Genomic DNA, 7,327 nt, shown 5'->3' with positions numbered 1-7,327 from the left:
GTCCTTTAAACATTCAATATGAAATCAATTAGAAACTAGTAATAGATATTTTAGAGTCGCCACTCACACTTGTGAGACAAGATTTTGAAACATAATTTGTAACTTGACAAATCTGAACCAGACCTTCAACTTGTGAGAAACTTGTAAATCATCAAACTACTCTTGGATATTTATGCACTTGGTAAAGAGGAAAAACAAATTTTATCATTCCTAACTCTGAATTTTACAACAACACTTTGTACATTATACAATTGAACTAATTGATAATAAACTTACTATGGTTGTAGCACACCATTTTTATTCAACTCTCAAAGCTACTAATATCACGAATAAGGCAACTGCTAGGAATGCATGATTTTAAGTAAGAAACTAGAAATCACATTCAAAAACCCATAGCTGCAAGTTGTTTCATGCACTTCTTTCTGTTGTATTGAATCTCTTTCCAAATTCTCAAGGTTTTTCTATCACATAGATTTAAAACATCCCAAACAGAGTCATCATTTTGTTGGTGAATCGGATGGGCAAAAAATAGCTAAAAACATGAATCAATATATGTAATTTATACAAGAGATTCCTATCCTTTAATAAGTCTTATTGAAAACCTATCCCTAGTAGAGTCTCCATTTTGTTGGTGACTCAAATGGGAAAAACACAACTAAAAACATGAATCAATATATGCAATTTATACCAGAGATTCATGTCCTTTTAATAAGGCTTATTTCTACACTATTCCCAATAGAGTTGTCATTTTGTTGGCTTTTAATTTAATAGAGATTTCAACTACCAAGTAGCCAAGACAAGGTTACATCTAAGGGCATCTATATCCTTTGATGGATATAGTTTGTCTAGAACTTGAGCCAACTATAACGTTGAACTCCTTTTTCTTCGAGCTCTACAAGACCTAGGCCAATAGATCTTAGATTCATTTATATGGTACCAATTGCCAAAACATACATCTGAATCTATACAAATTAGATAAAACCCCAAATCTTCTATGCTTACGCAAATGAAAAGGGAATGAAACATATAATATTATGACCTATGAGATTGACACACTAAGTGCGGGTTATCCCTTTTAGCTCTACAACATGAAAGGGAAATGGATATTATTTAATTGATTTCTATCAAAAAAACCCAATATTGAACAACAACATGATTGCAGATCCTAAGAATGATCAATGCCATATCCATTGGGTATCCCACAAATCACAACATACATCTTGTATTGTTATCTATCCTTTTAATTTGTAAATCAGACATCTATATTCATCTGAACCTCGTACTCATCAAATATCCTTCTCATTAAATTCACAACTCTATCAAGATGTATCAAACATTTACATGATTCTTTGAACCAAAGGCAAAATACATCAAAACATACAACCCAAACTGAATTAACACTAGATCTATAATCTTTGATCAAAAACCATAAAAGGTTACGAGCAACAAAGATATAAGACAAGAATCAAAATCAAACTAAGTAACTTGTTATTCTTTGTATTCATTCCTTTGAAATAAGTACATTTAAGATGCATAAAAGACTCATCAAATACCAAATAGATCATAAGTATACACTATAATTCATTATAGTTGTTCATACAAGAGAGGAAATGTTGAAAGAATGGTGAAATCATGTATATGGAACCAATCCTATACAATGAGAGAAGAAAGAAGGAATCTCATATCTGATCTAGAATCGACACTTGTCCACTTGAACCTCCCTTCATTTCTTTTTGTAAAACCTCTTTCTTATCTATAGAACTGAAAACCAAATCAAATCCCATCATTGTGCCCAACAAACTCACAAATATCTTTCAAGAATGATGAGAAAAGCCCCTTTCTAATAAACTATCATACCCGTTATCAAAATATTTCCAAAATCCACACTTAACTACTTTAGAGGCCAAATAATACCACTACTAAGACCCTCTCCAAATTTTGTGGATACCCATCTAACTGTTTGGCCACAAACTAAATCTGAACTAATTATACCAAAAAATAGTTGCATATTGAGCACCTCAAAGAAACTAAAATAACTTCTACCCACTAATACTTGTACAAAAATTGATGATAGATCTAGAAAATAGACTCTAAGATATTTTTTAAAATATACAATTGTACTATATTTGATGAATAATTGGGCCCCTGGTGCTCATTCAAAGTTGTAGAACATAAACTTATGAACGTATCTTCATTTTGCAAAAAATTATCTTTTTCATTAAGTCTAAACTTAATAAATGAAACCTAGTTTTATTTAAAATATTTGCACATTCAAAATGAAGGAAATGAATAAAATAATATTATTTTTTACCACTTTCAAATTTCCCTCACTTTGAAATTCGAGTCAAACTTGCTTTAACTAGCCCATTACGTGTCATTACTTGATTGGTCTTCAAACCTTGCCAATTGTCACCTCGCTTCCATGTGGCTCTGTTTCATTTTCTTCTCATTTTTCCACCTCATCTCATTGTGGGACCTACATTCCATGTGGAAAATTTTTGAAACCATAGAGGTCTCCATGTGGTTTAGCCACTAAGTGCCCTAACCATACAACTAACTACTAGCGGTTAGTTGTAAGGTCATAGAAGTTTTCTCTAACAACTCTAACCATATTCTTAACTGCAAGTGGTTAGTGTATGGGTGTACCCCTCACCTATTTGACTACCATACTTACAACTAGCCTTGATTTATATGGCACTTGTCTCTTGTTGATTCTCTCTTGGGCTGCCACATGTTAGTCATTGATTGGTCTAGTTGGATCCACATCATCTCTAATCATGCACTTAACTATTGGTCATATTGGTCAAAATTTATTCCATGAGTTCTAGGGCCCATGACATGTACGACTCCATTGTCTTTAAGCATTGAGCACTTAAGACACATATAAGCTATCTATCTCCTAATAAATGTGGGATATTAGAAGAGAGACTTTCTTTGTGAACAAAAACTCACCACATAAGAATACAAGTTGTCTATGTTTGATTAAAATATATCCCTACAAGGAACATGATATTCACTCTTCCTTAAAATGTTCCCAACCTAATCAAGATTCCTAAGTAATGAGAAGATTTGGTAGCAAACCCAATAATAGAGCTTACAAGCTTTGCATGCTACTCCCATGGATCTTCACTCATCTCATTAATCACTTGGACTAATCTTCTTATCTCATCACACACTCATTCAGCACATTAACCAAATTATCTCATTGTGTAATCCACTAATCAAACATCTTGAAACCTTACACATACCTCAAGTAGATTTGATGTCTAACTTGAAATTGTTCACAAGCCTGTTGTAGTTGAGCTTTTAGAATTCCATTTATGACCTAGGTCCATAGATACAACTCATTTGAAGACATCTCCATTTAACATTTGCATCCATCTATCTTCAAACTAGTTCTTTAGCACAGCTCTCTTAGCTATTTTCCACTTAATTTTTTGGTTTCTTCTGTAGAATGAGGATCTCTCTGCTAAAAATAAAGTAGGACATATTGAAATAGTTTATATAGAGCATGTTGCATGAATTTTGGACTGACCTAGGAATATATTCATTTAGATTTATTCCATATTGCCCCTTACTCCTATGCTTTTGCACTTAAAAATCCACTCAATCCAATGGAAAATACCATTGTAGTCTATTTTGATGGCATGCATCTCTATCCAAAATGGATCAAAACAACACAGCCCTCTACTATTTATGCTAGCTCATAAACAGTATGCCCACTCATCATAAAATGCATAAAACCAAGTGAGATCAGGTAGCTAAATAGTTTGATTCTCATTGACTTGTTTTTGATAGGGTATACTACGAATTGAAATCATCAATAAAAGATTAGAGACATCTTCCAAATCTCCCCTAATCAACATGTTAAGATTTTGCACAAGGCTAAGGTGCACTTGGAAAATAAGCTATATCACATATAGTTTAAAATCACAACCTCTCTAGAATTGGAAATTATGGCATGTCTTCATATTTTATGCTGAAAAGATCTCCTACCATACCTCTACTACATTCATTCACTAATTTTTTAGCATTCCTTCTATTGAAACAATATGAAGCATGTCATGTTGGAAATTTTTTTAGTGCTCCCCTCAGGATTCATGACAAGGGCTTAATGCCTCATATATACTATAAGTTGAGTAGTTGTATTGGACATTGAGAGATCGATCTTTTGGTGCAACGGTAACCCCACTCTAACAAGTGGTATCAAAACTCTGTTACATGTTTGAATCCTCAGACCCTCAGCTAATGCTAAGGGGGAGATTTTTGCAATTTTTTTCAGCACTCTCCTTGGGATTTGTAACAAGGACTTAACTACCTCCTATGTATTGTAAGTTGAGTGGTTGTATTGGGCATTAATAGATCGACCTTTTGGTGCAACAGCAACCCCACTCTACCATGTTATTCTTGTTCAAGTCTAGAAACCTACCTTATTTGATTAAAATGCATAAATGGAGTGAGGAAATAAAATATTGATGCCTGAAGTTATGAGGATAAAAAATTTAAAGAAGATTTATTGAAGAAATTGTGTCCATTCATTTGTTTATCATTTTTTTTTATCTAGTAATCATATATTATAATGACATCAATCAATCTAATCATTGTAATGCAATTCCTTCTTGTATCCAAGCCTTTAGTACATCATTTTGTCTCATGCGCAAGATAAGAAGAGTTCAAATGTGGAGGCTCTTTAACTTTAATGTCATGAAATTAGAATCATGCATATATTTTCTTTATGATCCACAATCCCTACCATTTCATGATGCAAAGAGAACATCACATTAATATAAGATGTGAATTATATTCATGACTAAAGTATTTCATATTTAATATTGACAGTGTGATTCATTCCATCTCTTTATTGTTCACTTTGTGTAGGGAAACATCATTTGATGTCAATTGATGATGCTTTCACTCTCAATGCTTTTAATGATCACTTTTACTATTATTCCTTTTTTAACAACTTTTGAATCCTTCAATGCTATTGGTTCAATGCAATCAGTCAGCCCCAAAGTAGGTTCGGCTAAAAAAGAATTATTTTTCAAATAATTGATAGTGCCAAACTGAATTAGTTAACTCATTTAACTAATTAGATTATAATCTATCATTGATTGATCTATCAGAACTCATCTCTTACCATTTTGCACATTGTCAAAAGTTATGCGAGGAGGCCCCAAGAGTGGCCTTAAAAACTAATTGAATCAAACAATTAGGCCCTAAAAGCTTGTGTTTACATTTTATAGTATATACTCTTTCAATTCGCAAAATCTTGCTTCATACCGATCATTCAGTCAAAAGATATCAACTGACAAAGTTGCCTTCTCCAAACTTCCCTACATTTAAACATGTTAGAAACATATGATTGCATTCGGTTTTGGTTTTGAAAACTAGTCAAACGGACACTTAGGGTCCTAAATTTGGGGCACTAGTTTACTATCACATGGAGATTATAAATCTAAGATTTGAGCTCATGATGAATATTAGGGAAAATTTTACAGGTGTTCAAAGTTGGGTACTTGGAAAAGAAGAACTAGGAATAGTAGTAGAATGGTGATTTTTGCAAACATAATGGACCTAGGAAAGTGTGCAAATGCATTCATCAAGACTTGAAAATTGGTAGACTTGAAGTGTTTTCAATCTATAACATAGTGGTATAATCATTTCTTCTTTACCTATCATTTTTTCAAAGTTATAGCATCCCAAATAGTGCTCCTGATCAATCTGCACTTTTAGTTACCAATAAAACTTCAGAAATTGTGTTTGAAAACTAGTCAAACAGATTTTTCATAGGCTCGAAATTAAAACACAGCAATTTTGTGACTTCTAGAATAGAGTAGTCGAAGAATTTTCTCATTTTAATCAATTGGGTCAAAGTTATAACTAGTCAAACATGGCTACCCATAATTTTGAGCAATATGCATCAACATGACAACAGTAGACAACAAACTTTGAGAGATTAAAAATCTTGTCAAAACATATCAAAATGATTTGAAATTTGAAACATGGGTTCTCTTGTATGCATACTAAACACTCCCAGAGTGGCAAGTCATTAAATTTAACCGTGTGCAAGATATTGAATTGCAAACTAGGCTTCATGTCGTTGTTTGACACTTCACAAAATGGTTTGAAAAGGCAACTTATCATCATAAAATGTATGCATTTATTGAATGAAAGGTGTTAAAACACATCATAGGTCTCAAAATGATGTTTGGGTACACATGCATGAAAAGCTCTTATAAGGGCTTGATTAGACTTGATTTTTTTAGAATGGTACTCAAAATTAGTGCTTCAATTTTGAGTCCCAACAGTGTCTCTATCTAGAGATGCATGTCCCTTGTGGGCATGGAAAGCATTTAGATCTCTAGGTTAAGTATACCACTCAAAAACTTTCTCTCGAACAGCTTCATTGAAAGGAAGAAAACTACTCCTAAACTATACAAACAATGGCCCCGAGCCGCTGAAACTTCAACAAAAATTCTTAGCTTTTTCATAAACCTAATTTTCATTTTTACTTTCATGAGGAAAGATAGAAACATTACTTCCATAAGTTTCACCAATCAAAGTAGCATTCTCAATTAGCTCATTTGGTAAAACCAACTCTACATCTTCACTTTCATAATGCATGTAAAAAACTAGAATCATTGTCTACAACTTGCTCATTATGAAAGTATAGATCTGCATGCTCTTGGATTTCACAATTAGACTAAAATTATTTTCCATCAAATGACTTATGCATGCTATCTAGTGGAAACACAAAGGTTTCATACTCTACTTGATTCAAGGGATCACATATATCATGGATTTGAAACTCACATTGTCAAAACATATCAAAACGACTTGAAATTTGAAATATAGGTTCTCTAATATGCATACTAAACACTCCTAAAGTGGCAAGTCATAAATCTTAATCAGGTGCAAGATATTCAATTGCAAACTATGCTTCCTATCAATGTTTGAGTCTTAGGCAAAAATGCAAATTTGAGCAATGCTCAAAATGACACTTCACAAAATGATTGGGAAAAGCAACTTATCATCATAATATGCATGCATGTACTGAATGAAAGGTGTTAAACACATGAAACACATCATAGGCCTCAAAATGATGGTTGGTCACACATGCATGAAAAGATCTTATAAGGGCTTGATTAGACTTTATTTTTTTCGAATGGTACTCAAAATTAGTGCTTAAATTTTGAATCCCAACACAACAAATGAGATATAGTTTTGCACATAAAACAAAATACATACCAAGAAGTGAACCAAACTTGCATGTATTTGACCTAGCAACTTGAATAGTCTTCATGTTGTGTAGCAATAGCTTTATGTA

The sequence above is a fragment of the Cupressus sempervirens genome, chromosome 8 (assembly GCF_028749045.1).
Source record: "Cupressus sempervirens isolate cs-2001-9-10 chromosome 8, ASM2874904v1, whole genome shotgun sequence".
NCBI classification, from domain to species: Eukaryota; Viridiplantae; Streptophyta; class Pinopsida; order Cupressales; family Cupressaceae; genus Cupressus; species Cupressus sempervirens.
Note: the sequence above shows the minus strand (reverse complement) of the source record.